This window comes from Macaca nemestrina, chromosome 7 (genome assembly GCF_043159975.1).
Source record: "Macaca nemestrina isolate mMacNem1 chromosome 7, mMacNem.hap1, whole genome shotgun sequence".
In the NCBI taxonomy this organism is placed as follows: domain Eukaryota; kingdom Metazoa; phylum Chordata; class Mammalia; order Primates; family Cercopithecidae; genus Macaca; species Macaca nemestrina.
Window position 1 is genome coordinate 102,949,487 of NC_092131.1, and position 24,839 is coordinate 102,974,325.

At 49.8% G+C, this 24,839-nt stretch overlaps 1 protein-coding gene across 1 annotated transcript in view; it reads right to left on the reverse strand.

The window, feature by feature from the left end:
- Positions 1–23,437, reverse strand: part of LOC105488344 (aggrecan) — a 71,968-nt gene extending 48,531 nt beyond the window's left edge. The window contains exon 1 of the mRNA XM_071100717.1: positions 23,080–23,437. The gene's annotated coding sequence lies outside the window, so the exon portion shown is untranslated. The remainder of the gene's footprint in view (positions 1–23,079) is intronic.
- Between the last annotated feature and the right edge of the window lie 1,402 nt (positions 23,438–24,839).

Below are 24,839 nucleotides of genomic sequence, written 5' to 3' on the forward strand. Positions count from 1 at the left end.
TAGTAAGACAACGGCTCAGAGAGGTTAGACAACATGCCCAAAGTCACACAGATAGTGAGTGGCTGAGTTTGGTTTGGAATCCAGGTCCTGTGGCTACAACGCTATGGTTTTCTCAGCATTTCCAGTCCCTTTACATTCATTAGCTTTACCCATTCATTCCATTATTCAGTCAACAAACACATTTTAAGGGGAAGACAACATACTAGGTAACAAATATAAATCAAGGGGGACATGGGGAATGTTCTCATGGAATTTCAGATCCAGAAAGTTTTAGGGGTTGGTAGATGGGAAAATGCATCACTAATTAGTTCACGAGAGAGGGAAACCCAAAATCTCTTCCAGTTCCGCCCGGGAATATGGGCAGAGTGCCTGGAATATGGGCAGGGTTGGTGGGATCTTGCCAATGAGTAACACAGGGTCCAGTTTGGAGGAGGGGGCTCCCAAGTGGGAGTCCTGACCCACTCTTGAACCTTCCATCCACAGGGCAGGGCCCTGCTGGGGCTCTGAGTCCTGGCTTTCCCTATGTCTCCAGAGGTCCCCTGCAAAGCTGGCTTCCACAGCCCAGCGTGGTGGCTCTTCCACAGCGTCCTTCAGGCAAATTTTCCAGGGGCTCAAAAAAAAAAAAAAAAAAAAAAAAGGCCACTATACACATGCCCTGCTGCATGGCAGGGCTGCAGACAGTCCTCTTAACTTCCTCCAGAGGTTGTCAGGATGAGCTTTTTCTAGAGCTCTAATCAAGTCATTTCTGATTACATGGGCCATGTCTCAGCCAGCACCTACAAAAGCGTGATCATCATCTGCTCAAAAATATCTGGATTCCTACTAGTCAACCTATGGGTAGTCAGCAGAGCCCCCAACGTCAGCTGAGTCTCTAACCTTTTCTAAAGTCCCACCCTACCACGGAGACCGCGTACCTCTGGCAGTTGGAAGAGCTGACCAACTCCTGCTGCTTCCTGTGTTGCTGATCACAGAGGGGCAGGGAGAGGGCTGTTTTGAAGCCTCTTCGAAACTTCAGCTTCTGAAATCAGCCCAAGGAGCTGTTTCTGCCAGTGCCAGTCCGAGGCCAACCTCATTGTCCTGACCAGGAGCCAGGCGGACGCTGGTCAAACAATAAAAACAGAGCTGGCCTTGGTTTGCTGAAGGCCTGTGAGAGCTTTTAGGTGACGGCTCTGCCTGCTTCTGGAGGTGGGGGTGGGCACATCGGAAGTAGAAGGAGCAGGCTGGGGTTTAGGACTTGTAGCACAGAAATACTTGAAGAGATGATATCGGTTTCTCCCCTCTCTGGCGTCTCTGTTGTGATTCCCTTCACTCACTGATATATGTCCATGCTAGTAATACCTCTTTGACTTGGACCTGTTGGGACAAGAGATACGCTATTCTTCATCTTCTCTCTGAGGTCTACTTTGGACCCAGTCTCTATGCAGTTTCCTGAATAGCCTCTTCTCAAGCCTCTTGGGAGATAACGTGGTATACTAGAAGGTGAGTATCTTAAGAACACAACCTGAATTCATACCTTTGACTTATAATGTGCTATCTGGGTGAATTTGGGCAAGTTTCTTGGCATCTTTGGCCAGAATTTTCATGGGTGAGGCCTCTGGAAATTACTGATTTCCAGTTAGGAGAAGAGATAGAGTGATGACTCCTTGTGGCAACTTACTTGGAACTTCCTCTTATTCCCTCCAAATCACCCACCAGAAGTTCTCGTGTTCCCTGGGTAGTCTGATCCTGCTGGAGGGAGTAGCTCTGAGTAGAGCTGTCAGGGGTAGCCGGGAGCATGCACATGGCCCATGGAAATATCCATTCTCACTCCATTTCTGCTAAAAGAGGTGCAACAGTGGAGAAGGATGGGCCTAGATGGATTTCATGGCAGAAAAGGATGAATGTTCTTGGAGAAAAATCCAGCTCCTTCCCAGGGCCTGTGAGGCCCCATATGATCCGCTCCTACTCCTTCCCAGACCACGTCTCATACGTCTATTCCCCAAACCCTCAACCCTGCCACATTCTAGCTGTGCCTTGACCACACTAGCTGATTTTGTCCTAAGGGTTTTGTGCTTGCTCTTTCTTCTTCTGGCACACACTTCTGGATCTTTCTCTCGTTGGCCATTGTCATTCTAGCCTGTTTAAATGTCCTTTCCTTGACTACCCTGCTCCCCTATCCCTCCCTCCCTATCGTGTTACCCTGTTATAGTCTATTTATAGCTTTTTTTTTTTTTTTTAAAGACAGAGTCTTGCTCTGTCAGCCAGGCTGGAGTGCAGTGGTGCTGAAGGCATGTCAGATCTTGGCTCACTGCAACCTCCACCTCCCGGGCTCAAGCAACTCTCCTGCATCAGCCTCCCAAGTAGCTGGGATTACAGGTGTGTGCCACCATGTCCAGCTAATTTTTGTATTTTTAGTAGAGACATGGTTTCACCATGCTGGCCAGGCTGTTCTTGAACTCCTGACCTCAGGTGATTCACTTGACTTGGCTTCCTAAAACGCTAGGATTATAGGCATGAGCCACCACACTTGTCCTATAGCATTATTATTATTTGAAATTATTGTCCTTTTATGTTTGTTTGTTTGTTCATTGTCTATTTCAGCTACTCGAATATACACCCCATGAGGGCAGGGAGTTTTATCTGTTTTTCTCACTGCTATATTCCCAGTGCCTAGAACAGTGCTTGGCACATAGTAGCTGCTCAACAAGTATTTGTTGAATGAATGAATGCCTCTTAATCACTAGGCAATGTCCCTTTGTATTAGATTTGGAAGTAGAAGGAGTGTTAATCTTAAGACCGATCATAACTGTTGAGTGTCACCTGATCTCACAGCCTTCCTGCCTCAGCCTTGGAACACATAAGAAGCCCCAGGAGGGAGGGTAGCTCTGAGTAGAGCTGTCAGGGGTAGCTGGGAGCACGCACATGACCCATGGAAGTATCCATTCTCACTCCTTTTCTGCTAAAAGAGGTGCAAGAGTGGAGAAGGATGGGCCTGGGTCACCAAGCAGGGAGTAGTAGGTGACCCCAGAGATAGCATCCAGGGACAAAATAGAAACCAGAGCTAAGCTGTGTGCTGAATGAAGGCTGCATCTCCAAGGGGCTGGGAGTGATGCTGAGGCCAGGCAACAGAAAGGAAGCCTAGTGGCGCTTCCTAAGGATGGGGTGGCTGCAGCCGTGGATGGCCCAAAGCATGTGCCTGGAGAAGGGTGGTCATGCGAAGGATGAATTTGGCTGAACACCATCAGCCTTTTCCGGATTCTTACCCCTCCCCACTCTCAATTGCAAATTCCCCAGTTTAAAGTGGAGAAGCACTGGGCATGATTAACGCTCCTGCTTCACTCACCCAGGGACACTCAGCTTTGCCCTGTTCTGTGGAGTGGGGGGGGGAACCACAAAAAAAAAACCCACCAAAAAAACAAAACTAGTACCAGGGACCAGCCCCTTCCTGTTCTCAGCCTTCTGCCTCAGCCCAAGTACTTGGAAGTTTTCTCTGCATTAATTTCAGACTTTGTGTAAATATCAGACCTGAGTTTTTGGAAAGGAGTATACTTCAGCCCAAAGTTTCCATCAGGCGCAAGCACCTTTCCTGAGCAGGGATCTTGGGCCAAGAGCTAAATTCCCTTTACTTGGTGCTGACTGCCAACCCCGCAGGACAGAGAGATCTTTCCTCTGTGAGAAGGGGCTGGGGGACCCAGTGTGATGCTTTGGTAGCCTCCCTGCGTGGAAATTGAACCAGGTTTAAAAAGCGAGCTCCAGTAAATATGCCTGGTAGCTGAGGGTCCTGATGGAAATGCCTGTTGGCCAGAAAGGGCCATCAGATGTGTGGGGCTATAGCTGAATTTCTGGACAAAGCAAGGGCCAGGTGCCTGGGGTGTGGCTGGAGGGAAACAAGGGGTGACCAGTCCAATCCTTTCAGTTTTGGGGACAGATCCTCAGGTTCTTGGAGTTCAGTCCTTGGATCTAGTCAAAGGTAAGAAAGGAGATTAGTTATCTGTAGACCAACCTCATTATTTTGACCCTAATTGTGTCCCCTGATTCTAGGGTCTGGGAAGGACCTCACCTCATAGAAAACATGTAGTTAGCTCCTTGGATCATGGTTCTCTTTGAGAGCTGATGGAAGTCATGGACACAGTTCTTAGGAAATGTTGCCCACATTCATGGGATTTTGTGTGTGATTTCAGGGCATTCACAGAGCAGTCCTTCTGTGCAGCAAAGGATTAACCTTGCCCAAACAAAGGTTGGGCCTTGACCCTGGCTGCCAGGAGGTAACCTCTAAGCCCTTGGAAGGTCCTGTCTAATAAGAATCTGTTTATGTGGGAGTCTTGGGCCATGCTGGATGGCCTAAGCTAATGGTGTGATGGATGGTGGGGACATTGGGGCATGAAGTATCAACCTGACCTCTGGAGGGACTGGAGACCAAGGTCAGCCATGTCTATATGACCACACCCCCTAAAACCCCTGAACACCAAGGCTCAGGTGAGCTTCTGTGGTTAGCAAGACTCTGTGGATGTTGCACATATTATTTCTGGGAGAAGGCAATGCTGTCTGCACGACTCCTCTAGGAGAGGACAACTGGAAGCTCATGCCTGGTCTCTCCTGGCCCCTGCCCTTGGTGCCTCTTCTCTTTGCTGATTTTCATCTGTATCCTTTTGCTGTAATAAACTGTAACTGTGAGTGTAACAGTTTTGCTGAGTTCTGTGAGCTGTTCTAGCAAGTTACTGAACCAGAGGGTGGTCTTGGACACCTCCCACCCTGATCCATCAGGTCAGTACATCCTGCCCAGGATGGTTCAATGTTGGCTGATTGGACAGTGAACAAGACCTCTTCAACCCATGGGCATCCTCCAGTGACACTGCTTTTCCTCCTTGGGATAGCCTTCTTTCTGGCCCTCACATGGCAGGAATAATTGCCTTTCATCCAGAAAAGCTCCAAGCACTTCTTGGCTTTCCTCCTTTTTCCTTTTCTCTGTCAAACACCCACCATATGGAAGACTCTGTAGCAGGTGCTGACAGGATCTACAGATGGACCAGCTGTGAATCTACCCCTAGGGGCTCCCTGTGTGAGGCAGGGATGCAATGTGGGAATAAATCCTACAATGTTGGGAGGCCAAAGCCAGAGGACTGCTTGAGCCCCAGAGTTTGAGACCATCCCTGACAACATAGGGAGACCACCCCCCATCCCCCAACCCCTCCATCTCTACAACCTTAGCCAGCCATGGTGGTATGCAACTGTGGTTCCAGCTACTCGGGAGGCTGAGGTAGGAGGATCGCATGAGCCTGGGAGGTCAAGGCTGCAGTGAACCCTGGTTGTGCCACTGATATAGTTTGGCTGTGTCCCCACCCAAATCTCATTTTCTACTGTAGTTCCTATAATTCCCATATATCGTGGGAGGGACCCCGTGGGAGGTAATCGAATCATGGGGGTGATTACCCTCATGTTGTTCTCTTGATAGTGAGTGAGTTCTCATGAGGTCTGATAGTTTTATAAGGGGCTTTTCCCCCTTTGCTCGGCATTTCTCCTTCCTACCATCATGTGAAGAAGGATGTGTTTGCTTCCCCTTCCACCATGATTGTATGCTTCCTGAGGCCTTTCCAGCCATGCTGAGCTGTGAGTCAATTAAACCTCTTTCCTTTATAAATTACCCAGTCTTGGGCATGTCTTTATTAGCAGCATGAGAATGAACTAATGCAACCACTTCACTCCAGCCTGGGCAACGGAGGAAAAAACCTTATCTCAAAAAAAAAAAAAAAAAAAAAAATCCTATGACACAAAGAGAGCTCCTCTCGATGAGAGGCAGAGAGAGAGGGCTCTGGGAATTGAGAGGATGCAGAATGTAGAATCTGCATGATCCTATTTGGGAGATCTGGGAGAGCTTCAAAGAAGAGGTAGGATTTGAGTTGAGCCTTGATGGACAGGTATGATATGGATATGTAGAGGTGGGGAAAGGGCCTTCTAAGAGTAAGAGACTGCACACACAAGGCAGGAAGAAAGGAGCAGGTCCAAGTGGTGTAGCATCAAATAAAGTTAGAAACAAAGTGGGGCCAGATTCTGAAGAGGCCTCCATGATTGGGCTATAGAAATTGACTTTATTCTGTAGGTGATGGAGAGGCTCTCAGGGTTTCCAGGAATGACTCAGGTATGTATCAGGGAGAAACTACAGTCCTCACGATCTTTGGTGGTAGGCCCCTCCTCCACAAAGTCCCCCATCATGTTCCCATTATGATCCATTTTGCCCTCCTCGATCACAGCAGGAGCAGGTGCTGCCTGTAGCACCTGTCTGCCTCTGCAAGGAGACCGACTGGGAGGAGCATGCGCTGGGTTTTATTCATCCTTGGATCTATACCTCATCTGTGAGCACCTATCACAACTACTTCCTCTAAACATTGCATGTATCCAGGCTTGAGTCCATGCCAGGCATGGTGACCAGCAGCATGTTGAACATAAGCCTTATCTCGTTTAATGCTCACAATAGTCCTGGGAGGGGCACACTGTGGTTAGTCCTATTTTAGAAGCAAGGGGACAGAGGCTCAGAGCGGGTAAATAACTTATCTCATCTCCCTCAGCCAGTGAGTGGTAGAGCCAGAATTCAAACCCAGATTGGTCTGACTCCAAAAGCTGGGCTCTCAACTAGTTCCCTGCTTCCCATGTGTGTGCCAGGAATGATGCTAGGGGCTGAAGATAGTACCCCTTGGAGGTTTGTTCTAGTCCTCAAAGGGCCTTTGACAACTGTGCCCCCAGATTAATTTTTTTTAACGAAAAAAAATTTTTTAAGAGACAGAGTCTTGCTCTGTCACCCAGGCTGGAGTGCAGTGGCGAGATCATAGCTCATTGCAGCCGCCAATTCCTGGGTTCAAGTGATCGTCCTGCCTCAGCCTCCTGAGTAGCTAGAACTACAGGTGTGAGCCACCATGCCAAGCTATTTTTTTTTTTTTTTTGGTAGAGATGAGAATCTCATTATGTTGCCCAGGCTGCTCTCAAACTTCTGGCTTCAAGCAATGCCCCCACCTCAGCCTTCCAAAGTGTTGGGATTACAGGCATGAGTCAATGAACCCAGCCAACTCCAGATTTATTTAAATCATGGATTCAATTAACAGATATTTGCTCAGTGCCTGCTACAGAAGGGTTCTCTACGTGGAGTGAGTTCAGCATCAAATTTGACTCAAAGAACCAAGGTACCTCAGGGCTGCAGAATAAGGCCTCCAACCCCAGAAGAGGAGAGACTTGCTCTCTGAGCCCCTCACAGACCTCCCTCTAACAGCCTACCTGTCCCAGAGCAGTCACTGAAGAGCTACAAAACCTTGACATGATGTTGCCCCCCGACCCTTTGTTTCCTTCCTTTCCAGCTGTCTCCGGCATGTCCCCAGTTCTCTGCCAGCCTGTACCGGCTGTGTGACTGTCCTCTGCAAGGCTGTCAGGATTATAGTGCTTAATAGCCTCCCAACAGGATGCCAGAGCAGCTGCCCTCACAAAAGTGCCTTCTAGGGACTCATGCTGTCTGCTGCCTCTCAGTTCCTTCCAGTCAGGGTTTCTCCAATGATATTGTCCTCCCTAGGAAGCTACCTTTCCTTACTTTAAAAAAATTGATTATGTTTTCTCCTAAATTGTGGTAAAATACACATAACATAAAATTTACCATCTTAATCTTCTAAAAATGCACAGTTTAGTGGCATTACATTGTTATGCAACCATTATCACCATCCATCTCCAGAATGCTTTTCACCGTGCCAAACTGAAACTCTGCACACATGAAATAGTAACTCCCCATTTCTCCCTCCTTCCAGTCTCTGGCAACCACCATTCTACTTTCTGCCTCTATGAATCTGACTACTGTCTTTCCTTTTGAGGAGAGAAATCAATAGTCTTATCCAATATAGTATCTAGATATCTTTAGATGCTATTCCAATTGGACAAGTTCCACTTTTTACTCTTGAGTGCTTTCTATATCCAAGAAAGCCTTCACATGCACTGGGTCCTCCCAGGTACACATCACCTTCAGCAGCCTAGGAGGCATTCACATACTCTACAGAGGAACTACCTCTTTATGGGGTTGGCCCCTAAAGCTCCACACAAGTCAGAAACCAGGTACAATCAAAATTCCCCTGAAAATCTTGGAGTAAGGCACCATATTGGAGACCCCCATGTTATCTTCCAATGAATCCAATACAACCATCTGCCTTCCACTGCTGGGTCAGACTATTATGTATTCGAGTGGCAAATAAATTAATTGGCTTGCTATGAGGGCCATATCATATGAGAAATAAATATCATCAAACACCAGACACATGCTTGGTGCCTCAAGATGCTCCCACCATAAGAGAAACAAGGGAACTGGGGCCAAATCTGGGAATGGCAAATTTGTGTCTCCTGTCTCTGGCTTACTGAGGACACATACCTACCAGGAGAGGAACCTGCAGAATTTCTCACTAAAGTATTCTCTCCCTCAGTGGCACACCACTGCATTGCAGCTGAACCTCAAATCCATTCAAACTTGGTGGGAGCAACTGTGCAGATTTTCCCTGATGGAAGAATGCACTCACAGTTGTGTTATCAGATGCAGTGCTAGGGCAAAGAATTAGGGCTCTTGGCATTCTACTGACAAGTACTTTTTGTTGCAGACATGCCTCTCTCCTACCTAGACTGTGGGCTCCCTGAGAGCAGAGAAAACTTCTATCCCTCCTTTTCTATCCCTTCCTGTGTCTGGTAGAGAGCCTGGCACATAGACTACTCAAGTAAGGAAAACTGTTTACTGACTTGGAAACATGTTCATGCTATATCATTAAGCACAAAAAGTAAACTGCAAAATAACACATAGAATACAATTCTATTCTATTTTTCTGTATACCTATTCAATGGGAAAAAAGAAAGACAGATGGAAATTTAATTCTAGTTATCTTTGGGTGATAAGTCTATAGCAGATTTTTATGTTTTCTTTTCTTTTCTTTTCCTTTCCTCCCCTCCCCTCTCTTTTCCTTTCCTTTCATTTTTTTCAGACAGAGTCTCACTCTGTTGCCCAGGCTGGAGTGCAGTGGCATGATCTGGGCTCACTGCAACCTCCACCTCCCAGGCTCAAGCAATCCTCCCACCTCAGCCTCCTGAATAGCTGGGACTATAAGCATGCACCACTATGCCCGGCTGATTTTTGTTATTTTTTTGTAGAGACAGGGTTTCACCACGTTGCTCAGGCTGGTCTTGAACTCCTGAGCTCAAGTGATCTGCCTGCTTTGGCTTCCCAAAGTGCTGGGATTACAGGTGTGAGCCACCGTACCTGGCCAATTTTTTTCTTCTATCTTGAACCTTTATATTTCCTAAACTTTCTATGATGTCCTTTATCATTTTTAAAGGAAAATGGTCTCTAAAAATAAGGTGAAATTTTATATCCTTAAAAAAAATCTACACTTGGCTGGGCACAGTGGCTCATGCCTATAATCCCAGCACTTTGGGAGGCTGAGGTGGGCAGATCTCGAGGTCAGGAGAGCGAGACCAACATGGCTAACACAGTGAAACCCTACCTCTACTAAAAATACAACAAATTAGCCTGGCGTGGTGGCACACGCCTGTAGTCACAGCTACTTGGGAGGCTGAGGCAGGAGAATTGCTTGACCCGGGGAGGCAGAGGTTGCAGTGAGCCAAGATCGTGCCACTGCACTCTAGCCTGGGTGACAAATCAAGGCTCTGTCTCAAAGACAAAAACAAAAACAATAACAAAACTACATTCAAGACAATCACAGAAGAAAATAGATTCCAGCCCTGGAAGGTCATTAGGAGAATAGGAGTTTTATGTCAAAGCCAAAGGGCTCCCCAGTGACCAAGATGGCAGCCAACTGGGGATAGAAGGGGAAGGAAAGTCTCAGTTGGGGAGGAAGTAGGCTCCTGGTGTGTTAAAACTCTTGAGAATCTGATGGTGGGAAACAGAATTTTCTTCTGTTACTGTGTTCAACAGATTTGGGGCTCAAAGTTTTTCTAGCTCACGGCCTCTGTCTCCTGAAGGTGGCTCTGACTCTGAGCTGAAGGAATCCATATGAAGTTCTTGGGCATGGTGTGTTGAAATAAACAGTACCTTACACACATACCTTGATCCATGGGACCCATTCTGGGTAACAGGCCTCTTTGCTTCTTTTTCTTATGGTAGATGTCAGGGTATGTGAGTAAAGACTGAGAAATTTGCCTTTTCTCTAAGCATAGTGCATGGGATAGCCAGGCAACCATGAACTTTGGAATCAGATAATCATGAGTTCAAGTCCTGGCCCTACCACTTACCAGCTATGTCTCAGTGTTGTTATCTAGAAAATGGGAATAATTAGACCTACTTCATAGAGCTTTCTGCTGCTTCAGTGTGAAGTACGTGCACACCAGAGTTCAGCTCAGATCATACAATGGCTTTTATACCCTTTCTCCTCAACATGCCCAGTCTCTAGTTAGCATAAAAGCACTGACCGATGGGAGAGTACATCATTTGTTTAATCCATCTCCCCCAAGAGAATGACTTCCCTTAAATCCCTTTGATGAAGCACAGGTATAAATATATTGACAGCAAGTCAATGAAGGGTGTTATATGTTGAACTGAGTCCCTCCCACCAAAAAAAGATACGTTATGTCTAAGCCCGAACCCCCAGTGCCTGTGAATGTGACCTTATTTGGAAACAGGGTCTTTGCGCATGTAATCAAGTTAAGATGAGGTTGTTAGGCTGGGCCCTTAGTCCAATATAGCTGGTGTCCTTACTGGAGGGGAAGATGTCCTTGTGGAAACACAGACACACAGGGAGATCACCAAGTGACAGCGGAGGCAGAGATGGGAGTGATGCAGCTGCAAGCCAAGGAACACCAAAGATTGACAGCCGCCACTAGAAGCCAGGAAGGTGCAAGGAGGGATTTCCCACAGGTTTCAGAGGGAGCATGGCCCTGCCAACGCCTTGATTTCAGACTTCTGGCCTCCAAGACTGTGAGCCAATAAATGTCTGTTTTTTGAAGCCACTCAGTTTGTGGTACTTTGTTATGGCAGGCCTAGGAAGCGAATACAAAGGGTAACTTTTTATTATAATACTACTACTAATCTAAAAACTTCTTTATAAACAAGAGTCCCCAGTTTTAGTTGGTAATCAACCTCAGGGTCATTTAGATTTCTCAGGAAAACTATTTCCTACGTCTGATCTCAATCTCTCTCTCTCTTTTTTTTTTAATCAGTGGAGACAGAACATGTCTTGAAATTGTTCTTGATTTCTTTTTTTTAGATGTTTCTCTTCTGCACTTCTACTTTTTTTTTTTTTTGAGATGGAGTCTCACTCTGTCACCCAGGCTGGAGTGCAGTGGTGTGATCTCAGTTCATTGCAACCTCCGCCTCCTGGGTTCAAGCAATTCTCATACCTCAGTCTCCCAGGTAGCTGGGATACAGGCGCCTGCTGCCTCACCCGGCTAATTTTTATATTTTTAGTAGAGACGGGGTTTTGCCATGTTGCCCAAGCTGGTCTCGAACTCCTGACCTGAAGCGATCCTCCCGCCTCGGCCTCCCAAAGTGCTGGGATTACAGACGTGAACCACCACGCCTGGTCTTGCCCTTCTACTTGGAATCCAATCTTTGTGGCTTTCTTGGCCTGGCTTCCTGACCCTCAAGCTACCACATGACCTCCCCTTCCATTCCCACTGATACACAACATGGGCTCTCTATTTCTAGCGGAACCAGGAGAGGGGAGAACCATATTCCAGATTCCAGATCCTTCCTTTTATTAAGCAAAAACCCAGAAGTGAATGTTTCTTCCATATTTCTGTCCTGTCTGGACTCAGTGTGTCTTTTTTTTTTTTTTTTCCTGTGGTCCACACAGGACAAGAAAAAACAAAGTTTCAGCTGGAGATAGAACGGAGTCTCTTCAGCCACCTTAACTGGCTCAGAACCACCAAAGGTTCTTCTGGTACATTTAGGGTTCCCCACTCCCTAGTCCCAGGAGAGGAGGACAGGAGATGGAGGCAGAATTCGGTAGGGCCAGAGGCAGCCCCCAGTCTCACACCAGCACCTCCTGCCCCACAAGCCCCCTGATAGCATGGACATGCTGGTTAGCAGCTAGACACCTGAAGAGCAATTCTTGTTGATCAAGCCTTTGTAGTGCGAAATCTGTAGTGCAGTCCCAGAGAATGGTTGAAGGAGCCGGTATGATCAATCGCAAAGGCTGCACACTGCACAACTCGAGGAGTCGCTATTCCCATGGACCACGATGGACTGGCGCCCTTTGGAGTGATGCATTGTGGGAGCCCTGTGTACAACAGAACCTGCTGCAGGCCTATCAGGAGCCAGCCTTCCCAGGCCTATCAGGAGCCAGCCCTGGCTTTCGCCATCTGCCCTGTCGCTCAGCTAGCTTCAGGGTGGCAGACAGCATGTGGCTCTTATTGCATTCCTGAGGCCCCTTTCTGCTCCAGGATGGTAAGACTATCTTAAGAGCATAAGGGGGCAGAAAAGCAGCTGAGAAACTTCAGTTTGGGCAAGAGGAGGCAGTCACAGCTAAGACATGATCATCCAACAAAAATTCAGGTTCAGAAATACCGGGAATGGGTCTGGGAATATTCATGATTTACAGCAGTTACTGTTTTGAGAGCCCTTGCTCTGTGGGAAGTACTGTGGTTTAGCTATATTATCTCATTTTACCCTCCCAACAAATCTATCGGGAAGGAGTCATTATACCCAATTCACAGATGAGGCAAACGAGGCACAGCAAGACTAATCAACTCTGTCAAGGTCACACTGCTGATGAGGTGGCTACTGATGAAGTCACTTTGGTGAGCTTGGAGCCCTTCTATCCCATCCACTCCTGGAAGAAAATGGCTGGATGGATTCTTTTGTGAGTCTAAGCACTAGATGTCATCAGGAAGGGAACTGGGAATAAAAATGTAGGTGCCAATGTGCCAGAGTCACCATCACAACTGAGGAAAGACCAGAGGGAGCTGGAGGATTAGGGGAGGGCCCCGGGGTATGGAGCCAGAGAGGACAGATGCAGATAAGTCCAGAGGTGAGGCGACAGACATTCAGTGTGGACCCCAATGGCTGAGAAGATGTGCCCACTGAGATCTACACAGTCATGAAGCCTGAGTAGTCAGGGAGACCACACCTTATTCTCCATCCTAGTTCCAGTGCCTGGCCTGCTTCCTACTGTGGCACAGAGGCACTAGGACCCTGCGGCTCAAAAGATATAAAGGAAATGAGGTGAAAGACAGCTCTGGCACATGTTGGGTAGCCCAGTAGTGATAAAGCCCCAAAGGTGGTAGCACCTAAAAATACACATTTATTCCTAAAAGAAGCTCCTCCCTGATGATGTTCAAGTCATCATGAACTACTGAGAGAAGCTGGGCAGATGAGGGGTTGGCATATGGAAGTGGCCATTCCTCTCCTCAGTTGGGTCACTGGTGGCAGAACATGAGCTGACCCAGGTGGTGGCCATTCTGACTGTGCAGAGTCCCTGAGCCATGGCCAGAGTAAAGACATATTCTTTTTTAAGTCCCAGATTTCTTGTCTATGACAAGAGCAGAGTGCAACATATCAGTGGCTTCCAAAAGACAGAAAACTGGAGATGTTCTAATAGAATCTGGCTGTGCCCTTCTTGACCCACCACTCTAGCCCCCATGGGGTATCATGGACTGACCCCCACGGACTCTGAAGCATGGTTGGAAAAGCTCTGAAGTTATTTGTCCAGCCAACAAAATTTTCTGAGCACCTACTGTGTGCCAGGCGTTTCCTAGGTGCTGGAGACACAGAGTGACCAAGACAGATGGGGCTCATGTCCCATGCAGCTTTTGCTGCCTGGAGATTTCCAAGGCCCATCAGCATATTGAGAAGGGACCCAACATTAACTAGGGTGAATTTTGTTCATCCTTGACTTCCTCTGAGGGATGAGATCCTTTTCACCTACAAAGCCTGTTGCTGGCCTTGGAAGGCGTGTTCTACAGAAACCACCTTGGAGAACCAAGGGAGGAAGGGACCCTGTCTCAGGCAGGGAAGTGGAGACAGGAGAAGCTGGCCGTGATCTTCTCACTTCACCAAGGGCAGTGAGAAGGGGTGCTCTTGGTGGAGCTCAGGAGAGGGCAGAGAATCACCGAGGAAACTGACCAGCTAAAATTTCTAGAAATAAGTTAAAGGAAAATGCAGGGGATGGGAGTTGGGGTGTTTGGTGTTTGCTTTCTTTAAATTGGGTGGGCCAAAAAAAAAAAAAGTTCCCCAAGAGGAGGTGACATTTGAACTTGCATGACCAGAATAAACCAGCCATGCAAAGCCCTGTGGGAAGAGCACCTGGGCAGGGGGACAGAGAGGGCAAAAGTCCTTAAGGAAGTGGGAGGCCAGGGGCTGCAGGGCAGTTGGGGAGGGGACAGTGATGGGAGGAGGAGGGGATACCAGCCAGCTTGGGGGCCTGTGGGCCAAAGCTGGGGATTGGGCTTGATTTTAAGTGAGACAGGACCGTCTCTAAGGTCTTCTAAATGCCTCTGCAATCCCCAGGGTGCTGAGAAGGGATATGCAAATAACCTTGATCAATTGCTGTGTGCATCTAAGGGCGAGCCATTCTACATAGTACTTGCAGTGACTTAGGAGGGGGTGGGAGTCCTGTTTTCCAGCCACTGAAGCATCAGAGCCTTATCTGGTGTGTACAAGTCTTGCTGACCCTGCTGTGCGCAAACCCCGGGAGTCCCTGGGTCACTGAGAAGGCAGATCCAGAAAGAAGGGCAGATGGGGAGGGCCTAGATGGGGCTGCAGGAGGCCAAGGCACTAACCCCAGTGTGAGGCTCCTCCTTCGCTAATGAAGCCACCCCCACTCCTAACCTTCCTCCCGCTCAGGAGTGGGTGTGAAGGCAATCTAAGCAATCAGGTCTCCCACACCAGGTGACCCTCTGTCAAAACATTAACAAGTCACAACAGAGACCCACATGGGTTGTATTTAGGAAACAAGTAGGAATAACAGAACAAGGCTGCTTTAGGGGGAATAGATAGCCTGGGGATGGGGGAAAACAAAGCCCCTGGCTGGGTCACGTGAGTCTGGGGTGGGGGTGATGCCCACGGATGGGGCAGTGGAGTCAGGAGACAGAGACAAGCATGCAAGCAGGAAACCTCTTTACTCAGTCCCGGGGCCGCTGTTCACCCTCATTGGTGCTAGTCCAAGTCTTCCAGGGGACTGGCACCCACTGGAGTCACCCAACCGGTCAGGGAACAACAGAGGGTTAGGTCCTCAGCTCACATAGGGGAGGCAGGTGGCCAGGTTTGGATAGAGAACAAGTGGAGAGGCAGGAATCTGCTGAGGGGTCAGAGCCCCACCCCATCCCACAGTGAACTCCATTGAATGCTCCACCTCATTGTTTTCTTCTAATCCAGAGAAAAAGGGAAGAAAATGAGTACCCAGCATTAGAGGGAAGGTTACAGATGTGAGAGCGCTTGCTGGGTCAGTGACTTCATTTGAGATTTAGGATTTTAAGCCCTACCTGGTAGGGTCTCCCCTTTCCCTGGGTTGCCCCTTGGCCCGGGTGCAGCTGCTGTATTCCTGCTGCAGGCTCAACCTGGGCCAGTGCCTAGATTAGCATCTCTTTAGGCTCAAGTCCCTCCATCTGCTGTAGGAAAAAAAAGCTTTGTGGTCAAATTCAATTTGAAAAACTTGGTGGAGATTTCCAAGGTCCATCAGCATATTGAGAAGCCCTGCAGGGAAGGGACCCAAAATTAACTAGAGTTAATTTTGTTCATCCTTGACTTTCTCTGAGGAATGAGATCCTTTTCACCTACAAAGCCTGTTGCTGGCCTTGGAAGGTGTGTTCTGTAGAAACCACCTTGGAGAACCAAGGGAGGAAAAGCCCTTGTCTCAGGCAGGGAAGTGGAGGCAGGAGAAGCTGGCCATGACCTTCTCACTCTCCTAAAAGACAAACTGGGGGCAGTGGCTGTAATTCTGCCATTAGGGAAGGAAGAGAGCACGTGGCCCAAGAGGCAGGGGTAGAGAGAAGAGCTTAGAGCCCAGTACACTCTGAGGAACTGTTTTGGGCTTTAAACTAGGAGTTGACGAACTAGACCACATTGGAATCACCTGGGGCAATTTTGAAACCCACAGATTCCCCGCCCCCAAACCCCCATCCCACTGAAGCAGAATCTCCTGGGTCACATTAGGGCTTCAGGCACCCGTATTTTTGAAAAGCTCCTCAGATGCAGCTAATTTTAGGGACTGAAGGCTAACTCTAATGACAGCCTCCAGGTCTCCTTTTCAGTGTCTTGTGACGTTGAAAAACATTTACTACATTCTTGCCTGAGTCATCCTAGAATCCAGGCTTTCCCTGAGCCATCTGGATATGCAGGTCAAAGTGAGATGGGCTGGAGGGGAGACAGGGAGCATCTGCTTGGGGAGGGAAGGAGTGAGGGGAGGGTCAGGCCAAGGGTCCAGACGTTGCTGGGAAAAATCCCCTACACAGGACCCAAGACGGCAGCTGAGGTGAGGCCAGGTTTTCTGAGGGAGATGGGAGGCTGAGCTCTGACTTGCCTTACACATTTCTCTTCTAGAGGGTTTTTTTTGTTTGTTTGTTTCTCCCAAAAGTAGCCCTGGAAACAGCGAGGATTTGGACAGACAGAGTCAGAAGGTGTCCCAAGGGTGGACAATGGGTGACCCAAGACCAAGTCTGTTTAGAGTTGGGTTCTGATTGGATGTCACAGCATTGCTGTGATCCGACGCTTCCCTTTACTGGCTTGAATGGGACTAGCATGGTGTGAAGGGAGGAGACTCAGAAGCCTGGGTGCAAGAGCAGCCTGTGACCCCCATCCAAGTGCCCTCCCCTCTCTGGGACTCAGCCTCCCCCTCTGCATAATGAAGAAGATGGTGTGGTGACCCATAAATCCCTTTCTGCTCCAGCGTTTTATGACTCTGTAAAATAGAGACTCAGGAAAGCTTGACAGTTTACCCAAATCCACCCCTTCGGCTAGTGGCTTTTAGGCCTTACTTTATCATGACTTCAACTCCATTTTACAGATAGGAAAGTGGAGGTATTCAATGACGTGCCTGAATTGAGATAAATCTCCAAGGTCCTGATCCTCATTTGGTCCTCTTTTCAGTAGCTGGGCTCACCTCAGCTCTGGAGGACCCCCACCCCTCTACCTCCCACTCCCCATGGGGATCCCCCTTTGGGGCTGTCACAGTACAGCTGCTGTATCTGCCATGCTCTCTGGAGGACACAGCTGCCCGGTGCCGCAACCTGATGCAGCACATTCTGGGAACCAGAGGTCCCTGCATCTTGCAAAGGATGGAGGAGTGACAAAGTGAAGGATTACTCATCTGCGTATTGTTAGCGCTCTCTTTGTCAAGAACTGAAAGGAATTTATAGTACTATGGTTCGTTCAACTAGTCTGTTGTATGTGCCTGGCCCTGGGTTAGGGACAGGGCACACCAGACACCAAAGGCGCCTGCATCGGCTTCAAGGCACCCCACAAGCCTCCTTCACAGACAGGAGGTCCTCACAGGATCTTGGCCCATGAGGGCAGGCTTAGCATCTCCGTGTTATAAATAAAGAATCTGAGGCTGAGAGGTGAAGCAGTCTCCCCTTGGTCATACGCCGTCAGTGCCCAGTCCATGTGACTCCAGGTGCAGTGCTCCTCCCACCACACACACTGGAGGGAGATGCTCACACCACCCACTGCCCCTCCCCCAAGCAGAGGGAATACTATGGCAACCCTGCCCCAAACAGCAACCTTCTTTGGCTTCCTGATCACACGTGTTGACTCTGTAATTTTCCACAGTGGGGCCTTTAATAGCCTCAAAGATACTAATAACAGTTGCCATTTTATTGTATGTCTAATTTGTGCCAGGTCCTTTATTTGCTTTCTCTTGAACCTTCACAACTGTCCCACAAGTCCATCTCATGGATGTAGAAATGCAGTGAGGCTCAGAGAGGATAACTGACTTACCCAAGGGGATACAGCTAGGATTCCAACCTCAGTCTGGGCTACCAAAGCCCACATTTTTTCTAATTTATCACGGGGGCTCGGACTTTTCTTTTCCTTTTCATTTGTTGTCTCCTCTGCACTGCCTACCTAACTCTCCTTCTTGTCCTATCCCCTCTCTTCCAGCTGCTGTGCACAGTTGGGCATGGCCTGGCCCATGAACTAAATGAAGGTCTGCAGCAGGGTTTCTCAACCTTGGGACTGTTGACATTGTGGGCCAGATAATTCTCTATTGTGCATGTATGTGGGCGGGGGCTGTGCTATACACTGTAAGATGTTTCACAACACCTCTGGCTCTATCCATGAGACGCTAGCAGCAAGCACCTCACTCTCCAGTGGTGACAACAAAACATGTCTCCAGACATGGCCAAATGTTCCCTGGGGAAGGGGGGCAAAATAGCCCCCAGGTGAGAGCCATTGCTGTATAGAAATGAGGGGTCGGGTTCAGGTTGGTTATACCCAGTCTTCCCCATTAGACTGTAAGCAGGTGGAGGGCAGAACAAGTGAGTTGATTTATTCACTGCTGTGTTATCCATGCCTAGCACAGTGCCTGGCATGTAGCAAGTGCTGCTGAAAGGAGAATGAATGAATGAATGAATGAATGAATGGTCTCTGGGAATACGACATGTTCTGCGATGAGAGCCTGAAGGTCTAGATCCCTGTCCAGATTCTTACCAACCTGCTCTGGGGTAGCAACCTTCCCCTCTTTGGGCCTGGGTCCCTTTTGCCATCTCTTAAACGAGGACCATCACAGGCCTGGAAGGCCCTGGGCATCTGTGATCTGGGGACTGCCAGAGACCAGGGAGCCGAGGGGGACTGTCTCCTAGGTCAGGCATTGCAGACCTGCTGTGTCCTGTGTTTCTCCTTCTTACTCTCACCCTTCAAGTCAAATCAATTACAGAGAGACAGGCACCCCTGCCCCCACATACACCAAAATAGCGACCTACACAGAAGAGGTGGCTCCTTTTTTGAGTGTGTATCTTAAAAGGAAAAACATGTAACCTCAAAGGTAACCAAATATCCAAATCGTGATGCCCAGCATCACACACCCCAAATCCACCTATTCATGAGCTTAACAAAAAGCTTCTTTAGGATACACTGTAAGGCCATTGAAAGGGAGAGAAGTCACCTCTCATAGGCCTGGCCAGCCCACAGGGCCCGCCCTCCCAGCGCGCATGCACACACACACACACACACACACACACACACACACACACACTCTCCACCGCTTACAAGAAGGCTCTGAGTTTTTAAAAGTAAACTCTGCCGTTTCCGTTCTTGCCCTGGATTCAACTTTTGAAAAAAGGAACCGTTTTACCGTTTTCTCTACAAATTCCCCCTCTCTGGTTCTCCTCTCGCCTGTACTCCTGCTCCTTCTCCAGCCCTCCCCTTGTTCTGCCGGCCTCCCAGTGGCCCTTCTTCAGCTGTGCCCAGGGGCCCAGACTCCCTTGCAGGGATGGCTGTGTCCTGTTGGATCTGGCGGAAGGGGAGCAGCCGCTCCCAAAGCAGCTGTCACAGAAACAGGCCCTTCATCTCATTGAAGGGGCTTCCTTTAAGTTATCAGGGCTGCAGCGTAGCTACCATTGGGACACGAAGCATGGCCATGAGGCCAGGCTGTGACAGCAGGAGAGGAAGGCTCCCGTTCCCAAGAAGTGCTCCAGATCCCCTTTCCCAGGGCAGCTGCTGGCCTGTCCCCTCCCTCCTCTACTTGTAAGCAGACCTGTCCTCCATGCCTTGCTTCCTCTCTGACTTTGGGTCCTCTTCCTTGAACTTGCCTTTCCCCAACTCCAGCTTTCACCTCAGCTGCCTTGACTCCTCAACACTTGATGCAGTGGCAGCAAGGACACCCCAGCACCTGCCACCTAGGGCCACAATGCTGGAATTTCTGAGACAGAAACATCATTGGGAACAATATAGTAAAAAATATACATATATGCAAATATCAAAGTGTATATATTTGCATATATACATTTATTTTATAAACACACATACCCTTATAGAGGGCTTCAAAATATATAACAGAAACAAAAGTTTCCAGAAACAATACTTACCTTTGCTACACAGGAGGCACTATGAGATTATCTCGTATTTCCTATTTTATTAAGAACCCTGCTAAATTGATTTCACGACCTGCAGTTGGACAAATCTGGTGCTAGACATCCCTGCAGCAGCAAAGACAGACTCAAAATGGAACTCTAGGCAGGGTGTCATGGGCTTCCTTTGGCTCAGCTGAGGTCCTCCTAAGGGCCCGATAAGAAGGGCCTTGGGAGGAACCCAGTACTAGAAGGCATCATTAAAAAGAAATTCAGTGGCCAGGCTCGGTGGCTCACGCCTGTAATCCCAGCACTTTGGGAGGCCAAGGCAGGCGATCACCTGAGGTCAGAAGTTTGAGACCAGCCTGGCCAACATGATGAAACCCCGTCTCCACTAAAAATACAAAAATTAGCTGGGCATGGGGGTGCACACCTGTAACCCCAGCTACTCGGGAGACTGAGGCACAAGAATCACTTGAATCTGGGAGGCGGAGGTTGCAGTGAGCCAAGATTGGGCCACTGCACTCCAGCCTGGATGACAGAGCGAGAATCCCATCTTAAAAAAAAAAAAAAAAAAAAATCACACCAAAAGTTAGGACACACAGTCTCTTACAAAGATAAAGTATTTGAAATTTTTGCTATCCATAACTTGGGGTTTGTGACCCCCGAGGGGGTTTAGGAGCTGTTAGAGGAGAGGAATTAAGGTTTGTGGTGCTTGCTGAGAGCTGGACAAGGCACCCACTTTATGTCTTTTAATCTTCACAAAAATCTCTTCTTGGAGGATTTTCTCCCCTTTTTGGAGAAGAGGAAATGAAGCCTCTGGGAGGCTCAGTACCCTCATCAAAGCCATGTAGCCAGTTAGTGGCTGGGCTGGGATTTGAACCCCAGTTTTCCTTGCATGCCAGGCTGTCCACCCTCCTGGCTCTTGCCCACCGTCTCAGGAGTGAACTCTCTCGTGGAGCTCCCTCTCTAATTGGGGAGGGGGCATAAGATGAGGAGAATGCTCTGCCTCAGCATACAGGGGTGAGTGGCTGCCTGGGATTGTGTGTGTGTGTGTGTTAGTGATGGGGAACAGGGGCAAGAGGTGTGCCTGGGTATGAGGAGGGCTTCCAAACATTAAACAAAACATTCCCATTTGAGTATGATTTTCATGGAATATTCTAGGAAAAGAAAAACATTCAAATTTCTGCTAGAATTAAGAATGATAATAGTAATATTAATAATATCAAACAGTTACTGAGTCCTTGCCCAGTGCCAGGCACTATGCTAAGCCCTTTGCTTGGGTCATCTCATATCTGCTATTTATTGAGTATCTGCTGTGGGCCAGCATTGAACACAAAGCCTGGCACCTAGGTGGCGCTCAGCAGATAGTGGAGAATGAATGAAAATACCAGGCACAGCACTAGAAACTACACATAAGTATATCTAAATGAAACACAGTTCAAGGTAACCTGCGGAATTCCAGTATCTCTCTAAGAGATATTTTCTTCCTTCTGACAATTCCTTCTTCTGAAACTTTTTAAACTGGGGAGATCTACTCTTCTGCAATCTTTCTTTCAGGTTAGAACCTCCCTTTCCCACTCCCACTCAATGCTTCCTCTCCCAACAAGCTTCAGGGTTTTCTTCCCCATTGCCTTTCCATTTCCCGCAGTTTCTCCCTGGATCCTGAGATTGACAAGCCAGCACTCCTACACCGTATCTTCATAGAGCCTCCAAACCCACCTTGCCCAGGGTGCATGGGCAACCTGATTGCTCCTTGTCCATGGCAACCCAGGACAAGAAACAGATAAGGATTAGAACCCAAGACTTCTGGACTCTTAAATCAGGACAAGGTACTGACTATGGCCTCAGAAAACCTGGATTCTAGTTCTGCCCCTGCCCCTAAATCACAGTGCAACCTTCAGAAATTCATTGCACCTTTCTGGGTCCACTTGCCCTCCTCGTCAGACAAGGTGGGTGCATTTTCAAGGTCCAGAGTCCCCTCAGACATCCATCCACTGCAGCACCCAGGACCCCAAAACACCATGCTAACCCAATTCAGCTTTGTATTTTCCTCCTGGCTGCCACCCCCACACAACCGGAATTTACACATCAGTCAACATGCTGGACCTCCAGCTTCTTCATGGTGAAACCCTAGCAGGATCCTGTCAGAACCCAGCTCATGACTGAAAGGAGGATAATGATGGAAAAGTTTGGGTTGGATCCTGTCTCACAACCAGAGACAAGCCCCCACCCCCGCAGCTTGCTCTGCCTAGAGTGTGGTTCAGTTGACATACTGACAGCCTCCAACCCAACCCCAGGGTTGGAAAGCGCTCCTGCTCCACCAGCACTGACTTCCTTTGCAGAGGAACCCACAGACGGAAAAACCGCACCCACAGACGGAAAAACCGCTCGTGGGCGTGTGTCCTCAACTCCCCTCCCCTTTCTTCCTTGAGAAATGCCCCTTCTTGGTTGGACACCCGTGTGTTCAGGGCACTGCTCTCCTCTCCCCTGCTGGCAGTTCAGTAGCTCTGTCCCAGGTTCTGCCACTCTCCCCTGGGCAGACACTTCAGGCACTCTGGTCCTTGGAGTAAGCCAAGTGGCCAAGGATGGGCTATCTAGCCTCCACTTAGGACCCGCCGTGTCCCTGACATACTGTCCATATGATTTAATTTATTCCTCCAGACCTCGCGAAGGCCTTCTCCTTCTCAGCTGACAGAGGGCAGGCCAAGGCTCAGGAAGGTGAAACACATCTTCCAGCTCAAAAGTAGCACCTCGGGGATTTGAACCCACATTCCCTTGACTGTGAAGCTGCTACTCTGTCAACCATGGGTCCTTCCAGACCCTACCATTTAAAATCACATGGGGGTTTGGAGTAAAGGATCCCTTGTTCCTTCATCCTGGCGGACTAGGAGACAAGTGCCCCTCCTCACGTGTTCCTTCGCCCCATTCACTGAGTCTGCAACAGCCAAAAAGTTTGCTCAACTCCACCGCGGACGCAGCCAGTGGATGTCTAGAGCCCCCGGCACACATAGCTCCAGGGCGGACACCGAGGCAGTGCAGCCCCCAGCCCCGGGGCGTGCAGCCTCAGCCAGGTTCCTGGCTCGCCGGGCGCCCTAGGAGAGAGCCTCGCTCTGGAGGGAAGGAGACAGTTACCTTGAAGAGTTGGACTCCCTTCTCCAAGAACTTCAGTCCCACACACCTGGCGAGGCAGCTGGGGGCTCCTGGGGCCGGGAGGCCCGGGTCTCGCTGCGCAGCGAGGGAGACGCTCTGCGCGGGCGCTGCGCACCCCTCCTCCTGCCGGCGTCCTGTCCGCAGGTCCCCTCGGGCTGTGGCCGCAGCGGCAACTGCTGGGTTGCGGAGTCCTGGCTGGCTGAGGGAATGGACACTGAAATGTGCCCGGAGACCCTGGCACCCGCGTCAGATGCCGGCCGGCGAGGGCGCGGAGAGAGAGAGACCTTGAGCAGCGCTGCGCGCGTCCTCAGCTCTGCTAGCCCCCTCTGGAGCGGCGGGGAGGTAGGTGGGCGGGCGGGCGGGCATCGCGCGCTGTGACACATACATAGGGACGGGCGGGGGAGGGGAGGGCCCGCGAGGGGTGGGGGGTGGGAGGGGGCGAGCTCAAAGGGAAACCCCACCCCCGGGGACCGAGGGGCTGCCGACAGGGGGAGGGGAAGGCGGAGGTATCTGGAGCGCGCTGGACCCTGGCTCCCGACCGGCGCTGGACCCTGGCTCCCGACCGGCGCGCGCTGGACCCTGGCTCCCGACCGGCGCGCGGACTGGGAAGCCGCCCTGCGCTCAGGGCGCGAGAGGAGCGCTCCCCGCGGCAGCGCGGACCCGGCAGCTCCGGGGCCGGCGGGAGGAAGGAGGCGCGAGAAGGGCTGGAGGGCCCGCGTCTGCATTGCGGTCGGCAGCTCCGCAGTCGGAGGGGCCCGGGAGGGCTGCACCCTCAGAGCATCCTCGAGTGCCCGGACTCGGAGGCTGCCGCGGCCCGACAGGGCTCCTGGGCGCCCGGCGGGAGTCTGCAGCTGAGGCTGGGCACGACGCGATCAAAGGAGGGTGCAGCCCCCTACTGTCGGCCACGATTTGGAAAGACCCTCACCGAGGAGCTGGCTGAAAGTTTTTTTGGGGGTGGTGTACACCGGGATGGCAGGGGATGGTGGAGAGGGGAGGTGAGGCGGCAGCGGGGAGGCGCACGGGGAGCGGCGAGCCTGTGGGTCTTCAAAGTCCCCAGGAGAGACCAAGGACATGTCATATGGAGCAGGAATTCTCCAGTGCCTCTACGGTACTCTTTAATACTGTTTCCGGGAAAAAGGAGTAAAAGAACTAGCAGCTTTTGAATCCCTCCTATGAGCCCCTTGTGTAACATACATTAACATTTCATTTAATTTTTCCAAAGAGGTAAATATGGCAACTTCCCACCTGCCCCTACCAAAGATGTGAAAATCAAGGCTTACAAAGTGGTGGAGTTCCTTCTTTAAGGTGGGTCTGAGCTCAAGTCCAGAGTCTTGTGCTCTCTGCTATACAGGCTGCTGGTTGAGCCACAGCACTTTCAGAGGACTCAAGCTGGCTGGTGACCTTCAGAGTTCTTATGGAGGAAGCTGGTGGTGCTTCACACCAGGATGTGGTGGCCACAGTCAGGATGGTGGTGGAAGCTCCCTGACCCTCTCATTGGGCAAGAAGAGGAAGAAGTGGAATCTTTGGGGGCTCCCACTACAGAGATAATAGACCACACTTTAATCAGTTCCTTGATGAAAAAGAACTGAAGTGCCTCAGTTTCCCCAGGGCGACTCCACTGGAATTGTGTGGTTATTTTACTAGCCATCTCTGCTTGGGGGCGGGTCTGGCCCTGGCCCGGCACATGCTCTGTGAGCCCCCTGCCTCTCCCCTGTCCAGGGCAGTGAAGTCCCGTCAAAGGG